This window comes from Balaenoptera physalus (genome assembly GCF_965194825.1).
Source record: "Balaenoptera physalus genome assembly, chromosome: 1".
Lineage (NCBI taxonomy): Eukaryota > Metazoa > Chordata > Mammalia > Artiodactyla > Balaenopteridae > Balaenoptera > Balaenoptera physalus.
In genome coordinates, this window is record NC_138882.1 from 113,692,765 (window position 1) to 113,709,165 (window position 16,401).

The 16,401-nt window shown below is 46.9% G+C and overlaps 1 long non-coding RNA gene and 1 pseudogene across 2 annotated transcripts in view; both read right to left on the bottom strand.

The window, feature by feature from the left end:
• The window catches only part of LOC309636601, a 39,422-nt gene extending 23,407 nt beyond the window's left edge, over positions 1–16,015 (bottom strand). Inside the window, exon 1 of the long non-coding RNA XR_014250095.1 lies at positions 15,014–16,015. This is a non-coding gene — a long non-coding RNA (uncharacterized lncRNA). The remainder of the gene's footprint in view (positions 1–15,013) is intronic.
• Positions 79–7,504, bottom strand: LOC309636373 (poly(rC)-binding protein 1 pseudogene; annotated as a pseudogene). The gene has a single exon. The product of its transcript is annotated as a poly(rC)-binding protein 1 pseudogene (transcript).
• Positions 16,016–16,401: the final 386 nt, after the last annotated feature.

The following is a 16,401-nucleotide window of genomic DNA, read 5'->3' on the forward strand; positions in this document are numbered from 1 at the left end:
GGAAATCACTGACCAGAAATTACACAGCTGGATTATGAGAATACAGCATAAAGGGGTTATGAGTGAACCTACACCATTCTAGCTGCACCTCATGCCCTTCTCAGAGGATAGCCTGGCATTGATTAGATTCCGGGCCAGACTAACACTGGCAACAGAACCAGTGACAGTAATCTACCTTCCAGGAGAGCCTTCCACTGGGTTGGCAGTTCTGATCTGGGCCCTGGACATCTGGCAGATATCATTAATGTTGGTGCCTTGGTGCCTGACTATGCAGCCAATTAAGCTATTTGGAATGGTGAGTTCATGGGTAGTTTGACTAAATGCGTCCAAACTTGCCCAATAGCCTTGATCTCTGGAAGGCTGGAGTCAATTCTGGTAAATCCAGTCTCACCGTGCATCACGGCAAAGTGAGAATGTTGTCTTGCCACCTGGTTCAGCTTAGCCAGATGGAGTGGAGAAATGGTGTGTTGTCCTTGAATTGAGTAGGCATCTAGAGGTGGTCCCTCCAGGTCATCGATGGTGTGGGGTAGCCTGCAGCATCTCTGCACCAAACTTGGCCACCCTCACAGTTGACTAGAGAGCTATCTGGCATGGGCTGGTACAAAATGGTCATGACTCTCCGTTCTGGGGACTGAGAGAGAGCATCTCCAGCATGCCTAGGCAGATCTGCTCAGTACACTCAGTAACAGACTGCAGCACACCAGCAATGGTGACGGCCCACTCGGTGGAGTTGGCCAGCATTTCCCCCACCACCAGTGCCGAAAACAGTGCCTGGCCATAGTAGCTACTCAGTAAGTATTTGTTGAATGAATGAATGAATAGTGTATGCTACCATTTTTATAAAATTTAAAACATGTGAAAGTACTAATAATTATTTATAGATACATATATAAGCAGTGAAAAATACTATGCTTGAGGATTATGAACACCAAATTTAGGAGATGATCACTTCTAGGTGGGAGGGAGGGGAATGAGATTCAGGAAGAGACACAAAGGAGGCTCAACTATATGTGTAATATTCAAATTTCTTAAAAATTTCTGAAGCAAGCATGGTAACATATTAAGAGTTGACAAAACTAAATGGTGGATACATAGATAGTTGTAAGATGGCTCTCTCTATTTTTTGTAGGCTTGAAACAATTCATTTAAAAACTATCCTATCCAGAGCTAATATCTTACACCACCACCCGCTACCCCCTGACAACAGCACCACCATCAGAGGCCACCCCAGGAATATTCACAGCAGCATGTGGAGGACTCTTCTGAATGATAACTACTCCACTTCTCTCACCCCCCCGCTGAAATGGAAAGATGCCAGATATTGAACCTCACTCACCTTTGCATCCCATCCCTCCTGTGACCTTTCATGCTTGTCTTACTATAAAATGGATTTTCAGTTAATATTGAATAGGGTAGAATGAAAATGCTAATTTGGGAAATGGCAGGCAGAACTGGCTACATAATTTTGCGGGCCCAGTGAAAAATGAAAGCTTATTAAAAAATTATTTAGAATTTCAAGATGGCAAGAGCAGGGCATTAAATCAAGCACAAGCGCACAGGCCTCCCACCCATGAATCCAACCCTGAGGGCAGGCTTTGAACACAGAACTCATAAAGTAACTGAATGATGTAAAAGAATAGGCTACGGGGAGGCTGCTAGCTATGCACTACATCCATTCACTTCTTCTTCCACAATAACAGAGCAGTGACTTGGTGCCAAGTTGCCCAGGTGGAGACAGCATTACTCAAGCCTTGCGGTACATGTGGCCTGGTCACTAAGCTCTCTTTAGCAGAATGGAGTGGAAGTGACAGGTGTGACATCGGACCAGGAGGGCCGCTCCATGCTCTTTCCCCAACTCTGCTGACTGGAACTTGATTTTGTGGTAACCATGGAAACAAGCTTAAGGATTCAGGATGGCAGAGCCACAAGATGGAAAGACTCTGGGTCCTGAGTGTGTGTGTGGAGCAGAGCTGTCTAGCAGTGCAGCACACTGCCCCCTACCATTAGGTGCCTCAAATTAGTCTGCATCCTGGTTACATTACAGCAGCCTAGCTTGGTTGACTTAGGTGGTGTGATAGAAATATCATTTTTGATTCACTCAACAGCTAAAAATAGGCTGTTCTAGACAAATCCAATGCTGTAACGGTCCCCTAGGCCCTGTGCACAGACAGCAACAGGCCCTGGCCCAGCCCCAAAGAAAGAGCCTGGCTTAGAGTGGAAGTAATGCATACGTTCCCTGCAAAACACTCAGGCAGCTGCTTAGAATGTTAAAGTTCCTTAACAGAGAAAGCCTGTAAATCCCTGCATAGAAGATGTCCTCAAAATTCCCCGAAACCCTTCCTGCAAACCTGGGATGGGCTGCCAAGAGCTCTGTGGCAGCTCCTCGCTGACCATTCAGAGCCTTTCTCTAGAGACACAGTAGGCGATTGCCGGCCCTGCAAACCAGCCGGGCTGTGTCAGATGGACCAGGGGAAGAGACTGTTTATCAAGCAGGATTGAAACGCCATAGTCATCTAGTTCCCAGCAAGGCTATGAACAGCTCCCAAGGCAAGTTAGACCCCAAATCCAACCAGCTACTCACTGGATAACATCCAGGGGTCAAGGATCAGATATTACATAACATAGCAGGTGGCCCAGAGCGCACGCACACACACACACCTTTCTTTGGCAACAGGGCTTGGCTTTCACAATCACATTCTACTTGAATTTGCTCAGGAGTTTGTTTTTTTTTTTAATAGCTACGATTAATGAATGCTTATGCCTGCTATTCCTATTCTGATGAAAAATGAGACAGCTATCTGATGGTGCTCAAGCAGAGGGAAGCTAGGGTATCTGACCCTGGACTTGCAAAAAGAAATTTGGCATTTGCCAACGGATACAGCTGTGCCGTCGAGAAGATATTTTCAATAATTAGTGTTTTCAACAATATTTAGCATGTCCCCCAGAAACTCCAGGACCCTTCATTAGAGTCTTCATTCAAAATTTAAGGAACTCACCCAAGGCCAGAGGGAGACTCAATGTCAGAGATAGATGAGGCTCAAGTCTTGATGACCCCAGTCCTGTCTTCAGCCCGCGCTCATACCTGCCTCCCTTTTAATTAAAAAAAGCACCAGAGCAACAGACCAGTATCAAGCAAGGGCCCAAAATTGCATGTATATACAGACCCTCAGACCCTCTTCTCAAAAGCACAGTACGTCTACAATGACCACCAAAGGGCACTGCAGTGCTTAAAACACTAGGAGAAACAAACTTTGGGATTGGAACAGCAATGTTGGATGGAGAAGGGGTTGAAATGATGATGAAACAGAGTACAGTGGGACTGGGGGTAAGGGTGGCCACCTGGAGGCGGGCACACGCCCAAGGTCATGCACACAGCCAAGCTGGGAGGACCAAGGCCCAGGACAGAGGCTGGAGAACACAGAAACAATTTGCCTCTCTGATACTCCCCTAAAGCATGGTTCCATGGGAAATCTGGTGAACAAACATTGTTTCATTCAACCTTTTGATGAGGTGAAAAGAATGGCAGGTACTGGCCAAACTGGAAATAAAAAGACAAAAGGATTTAAGAAAGCTAAAGAGGCATAAGTGGTGAGACATTTGGAACAACCACTCCAGTGCTGACACTCCCTGGGGCTCTGGGAAGAGACTCAGTTAATCCAGGGAGGCCAAACATGAGCGTCCCGTCAGGCCAAGGTTGAAAGAAAAGTGTGCAGAGGTAAAACAGGCAGCAGTGTTTAGGGACCTGCATCTTGTATCAGAGACACCTGCTGTAAAGAGGCCCACAGCTTTCAGAGTGTTACTAAAGTTTCAAACACGCAGACTCAGAGGCTTACCATTTCACGAGATGACTTCATTGGAGGGGCAGGGCAGTTGATGAAAATGTCACCATTTACGGTTGGCCAGAGCAGGAAGAGGGATGGTGGCCTTTTCCAAAACCACAAAAGCCGTGGTCAGTGCCAGAGTCAGAGACAGAACAAGAAGGCTTGCTTCCTTTCTCTGCTCTTGGCCACATGAAGATACAGTGAGAAGTCAGGAGTCTGTGACCCAGAAAAGGATCCTCACCAGAACTCTCCTGTGCTGACACCCTGACCTCAGAGTTCCAGACTCCAGAACTGTGAGAAATAAATTTCTGCTGTTTATTTTTAAAGGGAGAGAGGTGGGGGGTGGGGAGGCTGGTAAGAATTTTATCAGGGGTTCCTGACCATGCTGTCCAGATGCCCATCCTCCCCTAGATGTCATGTTCCCACAAACACGTGCCCAGGGCCCACAGCTACCTTCAGCTGACTGCCCAAAACAAGGCCTTCGTTATAAAACCCCGTTGTGGAGGCCTGGCATGCTATCCCAAGGGCTCCTGGAGAGAAGTGCTGGCCCGCCTTTTCCAAACTCTTCACCATTCTTGGCCCACTTTTTACCCAGCTCCTGACTCTTGATGATGGTGGTGTTTGTGCCTCTACAAACTGCTGCCTTCAGGATTTGGTCAGGTTACTTAATCCTGGAAGCAACCACCCTCAGGACACCTGCCAGTGCTGACCCAGACCTCTGACTCCTTTCTCCTTGGAGGTCCTGACCCCCTATCTTAGCTTCAGCCCTGGGTTCCTCAACTCCCAGCGGTGGCCCACCCGTCCAACACCCCCTGCCATCTAACTCCGGCCCCCTGAGTGTGATTTTGTACAGTGAGGACAGGGCCACACACCATGATTGTACCTCCATTTGAAATTTGTTGCACATATAATGCCTAACTATCTCCAGTAAAGTGTACGTAATTCATCTCATAGCCTAAGTTTATTACTTCTTTATTATTCCCATCGTTGTCTTTGAGAGATTAGAATTTAAAAACAATCACCACCGCCAATATTTGGGTTTTGTTAAGAAGATGTACTCAACCCAAATAGACCCAAGGCTTTGGTACCTCTAACTTGAAAACTTGATTTATTCCCAACTGTTTCTGAGCCTCTCCTAAGGGCCAGGGAACATAACACACACTTGGAAAACAAGACAAGACATGGCCCCATCTCACGGAGCTCATAGTGCAATGGGAAGAAAGACAAGTACCACAAGGTTTTGAGTCAGTGTGGGCACCACTAAGAGGTACCTAGAGGAGGCATGTCTAATCCAGAGAAGACAATGGCTGAGCTAATTGTTAAGAATAAAAGAGTAAAGAGAGGAAGGGAGGTGGGGCTGGGAGGGAGGGTGTTCTAAGTAGTAGGAACATCATGGGGGTGAGAGGGAGACCCTAATTCTATGAGGTGCCTCACTGGGGGTGCAGGGTAGGTAAGTGCTTCCAGGATGGGTGAGAAGATAGAGACAGGCATAGCAACATCCTGGTGGGCCTTGTCCTCCAGGCTAAGCAGTTTGGACTTTATCCTGTAATGTACTTTGGTTCTCCGACTTTAGTGGGGAGCTTGTTTTAACTGTGGTTCCTGAAAGCTGCACACAGAAATTCAGATTCAACCGATGAGAGAGTAGACTCAGGAATCTGCATTTTAATAACTACTCCATTGGCTGGGTGAGTTTGATGCAGAGTATGGTTGGGCAACACTTTTCCAAATACAGCTGCAGGAGACACAGAGCCATAGAGGGGTGGCATGATCAGATCTGTTTCAGAAAAATCACTCTGGCAGAAAGTACCCGTACATGCTCACTCAGCAAAGCCCCCTAATCCTTTGATAATCCTCCAGTAACCTTCTGTTGCCCAGAGCCTGCAAAGCTCAGAGTTGGCTCTGAAAGAGACAGTCTCCTGAGAAGAGAGGCCACTGGGAAAGTTATGCCTGAATGCTCCTGGACTGTTGTTTGGACCTTTGTAGCCCCAAACCCAGGGCAGCAAGGGGTGCTGATTGTGAAATCATGAAAGCCTTGGGGCTCCAAGTCCACTGATGGACTTCTGGATGCTGGAGGACACAGGCTCTGCTGGGGGCTGAAGCCTGGAGCAGATCCATGTCTAGTCTAGTCAGGCCTCCAGGAGCTCCTGACAGGACAGAACCTGTGCCCCTTTGGTTAACAAAGACCCAGGGGGATTTGGGTTCAGGCCATGTCAGCTATTTACCCCTGAGACGCCTCTTACGGCATCTCAGAGAACTGAACCTATCCTGATTAGCGTGGCCTAGTTTCTTGCAACCAATGGTGATAAATACACTGATAAATATTTTGTGATGGCTACAACAATGACATTCCAACCAAGAGCCTGCACACTCATTTTCTGGAACTGCCAAATCAACTGAGCTGCAGTTCTGCAGAAATTGCCTTCTTATAACCTGGTGATTCTGAGCATGATAAGAATCCAGGCTGGGACTTCCCTGGCGGTCCAGAGGTTAAGACTCCGTGCTTCCAATTGAGGGGGTGTGGGTTCGATCCCCGGTCAGGGAACTAAGATCCCCCATGCCGCACGGTGTGACCAAAACATAAAAAAAATAAAGAAATCCAGGCTGACTGATGCTGACTGACAGCACAGAAGTCTGGGTGATGTTCTCCCTGGTTCACCACCCACGCCCACCCCAAGATCCAAGCCCGATGAGCCTTCAGAGCCCAGCACCTGTTCAATCTTCCCATGCCTCGTCCACAGCAAAAGTCTCATCTCTCCCAAAGTTGGACAATGCTGTGGTCCGTAACATTTTGTTTCATATTCTACCATCTCAGAGGGCAAGAACCCTGTCTTGGGCTTCTTTTTCTGGCTCCCTCCACCAAGCAGCTACTCAGATGAGCAGGTCTGAAATGACCAAGAGGCCTCCGTGTGGGTGGGCCAGCCCTCACTCTCAGCCCCCGCCAAAGTGCTAACAGCTCAGATCTGCTGTTGCCCAGGCACTAGACCCTAGACTGGGACATTTGTTTCCTGAACTCTCTCCAGATAATTTTTTTGGCTTATGCTTAGCAGGATTGCCCTTTTGCCAGCTGAATCCTGACTGGAATTTGGTGGGATGGAGCCTCATGGACTACCTGGCAAGACACCATTGATGATCTAGAGAAGAAAATGGAAAAATTGTCTTATTCAGGTGCTTTAAACAGCCATTAGGAGATGATTCCATTTAAATCAGCTACAGGGGGCCTACCTCAAACATTTGGGTTTTTCTTTTTTTTTAATTTTTTTAAATTTTTATTTATTTTTGGCTACGTTGGGTCTTCATTGCTGAGTGCAGGCTTTCTCTAGTTGTGGCGAGCGGGGGCTACTTTTCGTTGCGGTGCGCGGGCTTCTCATTGCAGTGGCTTCTCTTGTTGAGAAGCATGGGCTCTAGGTGCATGGGCTTCAGTAATTGCAGCGGGCAGGCTCAGTAGTTGTGGCTCGCCGGCTCTAGAGTGCAGGCTCAGTAGTCGTGGTGCACGGGCTTAGTTGCTCTGCAGCATGTGGGATCTTCCTGGACCAGGGCACGAACCCGTGTCCCCTGCACTAGCAGGCGGATTCTTAACCACTGCACCACTAGGGAAGCCCCATTTTGGCTTTTCTATGTTAACTTGTTGGTCAGTTTCTAGGCCATAAACATTTAAACATAATTTGTGTGTGTGTGTGTGTGTGTGTGTGTGTGTGTGTGTGTGTGTGATCTAATGACATTTGTGAGCATGTAGTTGATACCTTAAAAAATCTAAGAAACATCAACCTGATATTATTAATTGAAGGGTAAGTTTTGACATAGGTGTCAAAACATTTATAATTACTGAGTTTCTAGAGAGTTGATCTTTTGTAATTAACTTTCAATACCATGATTAAAACTTGAAGAGATAGCCAACAAGGATACTATTTACTCTAAAGAACTAAAGTAATAAAGTCATTACAATTCATTAACATGAGGAATTGAGTGGTTGGCATTAGTGAGACCAAGCCAAGTACCCATATGTCTTGGTACAGAGGCCAAGAGGTCAGGACAATCCAATGATGATTGTCTCTCCACTGCCTGTGATGTCTGGGCACAGGGGTCTGGAACTGGCCCAGCTGGTTGGCCCTGTCACTATGCATTTTGACCTGGGATAAAGATAACTAAAATCTCAAGAGAACTTTAAGATCTAGGAATTGGTTTATTTTAATTAAAACAGACTTTTAAGTAGCCTTCAAAATGATGTGTTTGTGTCATTTTATAGCTATTTTGTTAAAAGTAAGGACATACATGTCAGGCACTTCCACATACATGACATTCATTTTATGTCATTTAATTCTAGATATTATTATCCCAACTTTAAGAGGCTTAACCTGGGGCTCAGAGATTCATGATAATATAACTGGTAAGTAGTGGAGTTGGGATTCACCCAGATCTGTCTGCCACAGTCCCCGTATTCTTTCCACCACACTTTCTTTCCACCACACCATACTTAGGATACCTTGGTTTGCTGCCTTGCCTAGAAGACACAGCTGTTTCTCTGTCTTATAGTCAAGGATTTCCCTCTGATGTAAACAAAGATTACAACAGGGCTTCCCTGGTGGTTCAGTGGTTAAGAATCCACCTGCCAGTGTGGGGGACACAGGTTCGATCCCTGGTCCGGGAAGATCCCACATGCCGCTGAGCAACTAAGCCCGTGCGCCACAACTACTGAGCCTGCGTGCCACAAGTACTGAAGCCCGCATGCCTAGAGCCCATGATCTGCAACAAGAGAGGCCACTGCAATGAGAAGCCTGCGCACTGCAGCCAAGAGTAGCCCCCGCTCACTGCAACTAGAGAAAGCCCGCACGCAGCAATGAAGACCCAACGCAGCCAAAAATAAATAAATAAAATAAATAAATGTATTAAAAAAAAAAAAGATTACAACAAAAACTCTACCTTTTGGTCCTGTGTGGCCTACTGGCCTAGGATGACCCCCAGCATATTTATACAGTGCCATTAAGGCAGGAATCAAAATCAGGGACCCCACTGCCACGCTTCCACCCCTCCCAAGTGCCCTCAGCTCAGAGACACTACTCAGAAATGCACAGAGTTTTCAGACACCATATGACAAACATGAGTTTCAGGAGACCAATATTTACACACACACACACGCACACACACACACACAAACACACACACACAGCTGGTCTGCCCTTCACCTTAACAGCCATACAAAAGGCTTTGTGTGCACCTGCCTGGTCCCTCTCAGAGACTGTACTTCAGATGCGTTGGGCTGAGTCCTTCCCATTCTCAAACTGTCATCTTAGTTCATAACCTCCAACTACCCAAGCTGTAACAATCATCTGGCAAAGCCTATGACTCTGTAACCCACCCATGGCAAACAGAGAAGCCTGAAAGGACATAACAGGTGTGGGAGGAACATTAACAATTGTCAAGTTCCCATTACAAGCAAAAAGCTTTCAAAATAATCCTGTGAAGTATTTATTCTTATCCCTGCTTTTTAGATGAGGCCACTCAAGCTCTGGGAGATTGAATGATCTGCCAAACTCATACAGCTAGTGAGAGGCAGAGTAGGATCTGAACCAAAGTCTGCCGCTCTAAACACCCACGTTATTTTATTTCATTAATAGAATTTACTCTTCTTCACATAATGATGAAGGTATTATTATGGCTACTTTACAGATGAGGAAACTGAGATTGCTTTTGAAATGAGTTTGTCCTCTGGAACACTCAACTCAAGCATTTTTCCACACTGTCTCATATAAGTATTATTAATACACAAGTCAAGACTCTTAACAGAACACAAAAGAAAATAAGTTTTTTGGAGGACAAGCCCCTCACAGTGATTGCTCAATCTCTTCATAGTTCCAAGTAGACTAAGTCTTAATACACGCCCTCATAATTTAACATCATAACCAAAATGGTAATGTCGTAATAACCTATATTAAAGAACCATGACTTCTAAATCTAAAACTCATATCTGAAAATAAATGACGTGCTTATTCCTCAGCTTCTAAGATTCTTGGCTAAGACTTTTTTGGTTGCAAATAACAGAAACCAATCTGAGTTAGCATCAGTAAAACAAGGGTTTTATTGGAAGGATGAAATCCAAGAACTAGGGCAAGACAGCTTGTAGGGAATCTAAAGACCTTCCTTTGACAGCTGAGGCAGGTTTCATGACTCAGTTCCCAACTGCGGGACTCAGGCCAAATTCTCGGAAGGAGAAGTGAATGGTTCCAACTAATCCAGTTAGTTATGGAGCAGGGTTACCTGGTAGAAACATGGCTGCCAGACTCACCCCTATGAGGGGCAGAGTTCTTAGTCACTCTTAATATTTATTCATAAAAAATATGGTTAACTCCAAACTCTAAGCATAAAATTATAATATGGACAGACCAATATGATGGGGAAAACACCATATAAGAAGTCAGGAGACCTGATACCCATTAATTCTCTGCCGTGTCTTTGGGCAATTCCTGCATCTATAAAATGAGGTGTTGAAGTAGATGACCAAACGTCTTCTAAACCTACCCTCAGTTCTAAGTCTCTCTTGCCGGTTCTTGTAACAGTCATTTCAATAAGACTTTAACACAGCTCTCTGAGGAATGTGCATGTTTTGATGGACCCCAGGGTTTGTTTGAAGCTTCTTCCTACAGAAACAAGTGAGTACAACATCTCAAGAATGTCAACATCCAGCTCTGTAATGAGGGAAGAATAGATAAATCTGCCAATTCTAGGTTCAGTGCTGGCCTCACGGACCCCATTTCCAAGGCAGCTTCTTCCACACCTATCTAGTGCTCTATCTGTCCTCAGATCACCTAGCAGACCACATGACTACAATGTCACATTACTGTGCTGGGTTTTTGGTCAGTACTTTATTTTAAGCCTGCCTCAAATTAGCTGGGAACCTGATTCAGAGTTAGTGCTGACATTACCCTTGTCTGATTCTGACCACACAAAATTGAACACAAGTCATTATTAGAAGGAATAATGAATCAAGGCAATTCGTTTCAACCATATGCTTTATTTCTTATTGCGCCCTCCATGTCCCTTCTTTTAATGATTCTATTCTGCACCAACCACAGTACTTGGGTTTCTGTCTAAAACTAAATGAGTTCTCACCTGAAACATTTTTAGAATTGTAACACATTTGCCAACCCTACCTACCTGCACTCCAAACCCTCCTTACTTTGCTCTGCCTTTTTTCCCATAGTATTTATCACCTTCCAACATATCATATAACTTATTGTGTGTATTCTCCCACCAGCCTGTAAGCCCCACAAGGGTAGATATCTTATTGTGGTACATATATATCTGGACTTTGCCCCTGGTTCCTGGGACAGAGCTCCTAAACCCTTGGAATTTTCTAGTGATAGGAGTGTCTTTGGTATTCATAACAAACTTCTTTCTAACCACAGTTGAGTAATGCTGACGAGGTGACTAGTGGTGAGGCCCTAGGTAGCTTCAGGATGGAGGCCAGTGGCCAGAGAAACCAACCATGTGATGAGAGTGGTGGGATTTTCAGCCCCACTCTCAGCCTCCAAGAGGGGAGAAGGGCTGAAATTTGAATTCAGTCACAATGGTCAATGATTTAATCAATTGTGCCTGTGTAATGAAACCCCACATAAAACCCCTAAACAACAGGTTCAGGGAGCTTCCAGTTCGTTGAACAAAACCACATGCCTGGAGCATGGTACACCCTGACTCCACCAGGACAGAAGCTCCTGCACTTGAAGTTCTTCTGGATCTCGTCTTATGTACCTCTTCATCTGGCTGTACATTTTTATCCTTAATCCACGATCATTAGTGTAAATTCCTGAGTTATGTGTGTCACTCTAGCAAATTATCAGATCTGAGGGTGGTCACGGAAAACTCAGTTTTGTAGTCAGCCAGGCAGAAGTGCGGGTACCCTGGGGGCCCCATTTTTGGCTGGCATCTGAAGTTGGGCAATCTTGTGGAACTGAGCTCTTAACCTATGGAGTATACGATAACTCTAAGCAGTTAATGTCAGAATTGAAGTGAACTGTTGAATACCCGGTTGGTGTTGGAGAAGCAGAGAATTGGTTGTTGTTGGAAAAATAACACACTTATTCTCCTAGAAAAGTGCGTGGCACATAGCAGGCATTCACCTAATATTTGCTGAATGAGTAAATGGATGGATGTCATCTTACATAGGACTGCCATTAAATTTCTCCTGTTTTGACCATCATCTTCTTGGGAATCCCCATTCCTTCTTAATGGATTTCTAACAATTCAACAAATAAATATTCTGAGGTCCCAGCACATGCCAGGCACTGAGGCCCCATCATTAATGAAGTTAACCAGGAGGTAACAAGGATGCCACTTGATGCCATGGGTCTTAGGACAATTCAAGAACTCATGGTTTTTTGCCCACCCCGCCAGCGTGGAGCCAGGCCTTGTGGACAGGAGAGTCCTGGCCCTCTCTGACACTCAGTCCTCATGGTCCACAGTGATTCTTCAGTTTGCCCTCACAGGCAACAGAATGCAGCCCTGAGCATATTCCTCTCAACCTCCGAAGCCTGGATTAAAATCACACGGGAAAGACTGGCTCTAAAGACACCAGGTTTGAGAGTCATTCTCAGCAGGAAGCAGATGGAACTCCAAGCTGGCCAAGAACACAATCCTCTGTGTTTTCAGCAAACAAGCTTCCCCCGCACAGGGCATCCAAGAGCCCGCTGAGTTGCTCCCTCCATCTCGTCTCTTAGCTTTTAGCCTCTATACCCAAATCTATGGGGAACTTTAAAGAAATTCCACTCAACACATGACATTCACGAAAACAAATTCCAGATAGTTGAACTTAAATATACAATTCCTACATTACTACAAAAGAATATTATCGTAATCTTGGGGCAGAACAGTCCTTTATAAGCAGAACAGAAAACACAGAGGTAACAAAGGAAAAATTAGATGGATTTAATTAAATAAATTTGGAAACTTCTTAAGAACAAAGCACAAGACTAACAATGTTAAATATAAACCGATACAAATATTTCAATGTAGATCAATAAGAAGGTTAATAGTGATAATGTATACAGAGCTTCTACACATTAATATAAACTCTTTGAAGATAAAGGACAGGAGGGAAGAGACTTTCCTTTGTGAGGGTGGGCAGAGGCAGAGAAAAGGGAAAAGAGCCATGAGAGAGAAGAGCATCTCCCCTTCCACTTGACCCCCAGACTGAATTTGAGGGCCCTGCAAGAGGCTTTAGCAGAGAAGCTGATGGCACCATTCGGTAGAGATGTCTCGAGACTGAGGATCTAAGCAGAGCAGCCTTGGGGCCCCCAGTGACAAAGGATGGTTGGCACACAATGAGCAGGTGGCCCTTTCCCCATCTCTGCCTGAAACTCAACATCCCAACTCTGCCGAACAGGAATTGGTAACTTTGAGGTGCAGGCGCTGGGGGGACCGCCCTCCCCACTCGCCCCTGCTCCCGCAGGCGCCTCACGGTGTACCCCAGCACCCAGGCCTACTTCAAGCCCCTGGGCAGCCACCCTGACAAGGTGCAGCTGCTGAGCCACGGACCACGCATGCTGGAGGCGGTGGGCATGACCATGTGGCATGCGGACAACCTGCACGCGGCCCTGAGCCCGCTCGCAGACCGGCATGCACGCGGGCTACGCTTGGACCCCACCAACTTCCCACTGCTGTCCAGTGTCCGATCTTGTTGCAGGGCAAGTTCACAGTGGAGATACAGACGGAGTGGGATAAGTTCCCGATGGGCCTGGCGGTGGTGCTGAGGAGAAGTTCCAGGCCCCGCGAGTATAGGTCTGCACATGTCAATAAACAGGCCTCAAAAGGCTGGGCAAAGTTTAAAAAAACAAAAAAGAATTGGAAACTTTGGAGACAGCACCCGTGGCATGGACTTTGGTGTCTGGCTTCTGTTAACTTCTCCAAGCTTCCGTGAGCAGCAGACACACGAGAAGCAGGGGAAAAGGGAAACGGAGAGGTTGCCATAGGGAGACACAACCAACAGACAGGTTTACCGACACAGTTGAGGCACCCTTTTGGTGACTTCCAGAATGAACTGGAGGACGTAACTGGAGGACATCTTGAGGGGCCTGAGAGCCTTGTTTTACTTGGGATATTGCAACAGAAAATGTCTGGGCATACATATATATGCATATCTTTTAAAGTCTGGCGGGATAATGGTTTTCTTGGGGAAATGGGATTATGAGAGGAGGGAGGAAATTCCACCTTCTATTGTATACATTTCCAGGATGTTTAGTTTTTTTATAAGGAACATATATTACTTTCATAATAGTAATATACAAAAAGATAGCCCCATTGAGAAAAACAAAAACAAAAAATACCCAGAATATGGCATTTGGCTTTCAAGGATGGAGCTCTGCTCTGCAGTGTGGCTGGTGACAGTATGAGCCCACAATTCGTCATCTAGTGTATGTTGTGACCTGTGACAGGGAATAAAGCACAGAGCAGTGGGATGCACGAGAGCTTCCCCGGCCTCAGTGTCTGGAACTAAACCACGTCCAAGGGCAAAAGCTGGTTCGGTGGCCAGCGTGGAATGTCAGGGCTAGTGATTATCCCTGGCATAGGGGCCCTGACTTGTTCTGCCTTGAGATCTCTTAGAAAAACACATCCTTTTGTGGGCAGTCAACTCAGGGTTCAAAGAGTTTCTCTCTCACCCATGCTAGGTTGCAAGTGAGAGATGGAACTGAGGTCTCACGATCTGCTGCCCTCATGAAAATGTCCAACGTCTTCATCGTGATTCACAAGGCCTGGCCCCTGCCTTCCTCTCCAGCCTCATCTATCTCCTCTTCCAGCTTGTGTTCCTGGCACTGAACCAGGTGTGGTCCCCACACGGCCTCCTCTTTCTAAGCTGGACCCCCTCCCCTGCCCCTTCCCTCACTCTTCCATTCCCAGCTGCATTGTCATCCCCTGCAGAGAGTCCTCCCCGAGCCCTCACTGGGTGAGACACCCTCCGCTCTCCTGCCGGACACCCTGGGTCGTGCTCTGAAACATCACCACTCTGTAGAATGGTCGCCTGACTGCGTGTCCGCGGCCCCCAGCTAACGGCAGCTTTTTGTCTGGCAAGGTGAGAGTATTACCGCAGTGGCCTCCCGTTCTGGGCATGAGGCTCCACAAATATTTGCTGAACAGGAAACCTGCTGGCCTGGACTCACCCGTCAGGCATCCTCACGTGAGGCACCCCTGCGTGTTGGCTGACTCACCTGTAAGCTCCTCACAGCTCATGAGGGGAGGATGGTGGCACAAGTCCAGGAAATAACTGCACTGACTAAAGCGTCTCTTCCTGGAAGAGAAACGTCAACTCAAAAAGAGACTTAAATGCTCACAGAGGTAACTGGGACTGCAGACCTCCCACACAAAGTTCTCACTGGGACAGTTTACCAGGAACAAGTAGGAGTCACAGAGCCTGGCAGGGCAGAGGAAAGCACAGGGGGCTGGAATTCTAGCTGGGACCCTACCCCAAACCTCTGTGACTGTGGGCAAATCCCTTCACCTCTCAGGCCTGTCTGCCCTGAGGCCTGTGGAGTAAAGGCTGGGTCAGAGGCTCCCTAAGCCCTGTGGGGAGGTAGGAGAAGAGCCGACCAATCTGAAAAGCACATCCGCTGGGCTCCACCCAACACTGACCTCAGCCCTGGATACAGCCCAGCTCCAATGCTCCTGCCTCATACAAGCTCTCCTCACAGCAGACATTCAGTCTGGGTCACAGGGCAAGAACCTCACCAAGGCCCTTGCAGCTGGTGCTTTTTACAAACAAGCCAATCTAGACAGGACTGGCACCTTTCCTTTGAGGGGAAGGATGCAGGCCTCCTCACACCCCGTTTCCCAGGGTACAGGTTTTACTCGGACCTTATTTCTCCAAGACCAAGCGATCACTGGCCCCGTAGTGCTGGGCTCTGTCACCAGCCTGAGCCTCCCTCCCTGCGGCAGCGCTGGAGGCAAATCCGTACCCCCTTTCCGAGGTGCTGGAGTTGGGAGGCTACTGACCATGTTACAAGGTGGAGGGGACACGTCTATTGCCATGGACTTCGCTGAGCTGGGGGACAGGGGAGAGTTTGTTGATATTTTTCCTCCATTCTGCTAAATGCACAGGCTTGGGCATCAGTCAGACCTGGGTTCAGGTGTCAATTCTGCCTCTTTCTAATGAGTTGACATTGGGCCAGCTTGGTTTCGAATCTGCAGAGTGGGGACAGAATGCCCACCTCGAAGGCTTACCTTGCAGGGTTGTTATGAGGATTAAATGAAACGACATCTGTCAAACACACAGCACAGGACCTGTCTAGTTGCTTAGCGAATGTCAGCAACTGTTACCAGCATGGAAATGTCTGGCAAGAGCAATGGGGCTTGTGTTTTTAAAAGAATTTCCCCATGAGTCATGATGAGAATCAAATCCTGATCCTATAGCCCAGAAGTCAGGTCTTTTCATGCCACCCCACTCACCACCGCCCCATAGTTCCAGCTACTTTAGATTAAACAACTGAGAACTGTAAAAATGAAAATCGCCAGGCAAAGACTAGCCTGTTCCTGACCCCAGCGGCAGACCCAAACCCCAGGAATCCCCACAGCTCAGATCTGCTGTCCTTTCTGCCCGGGC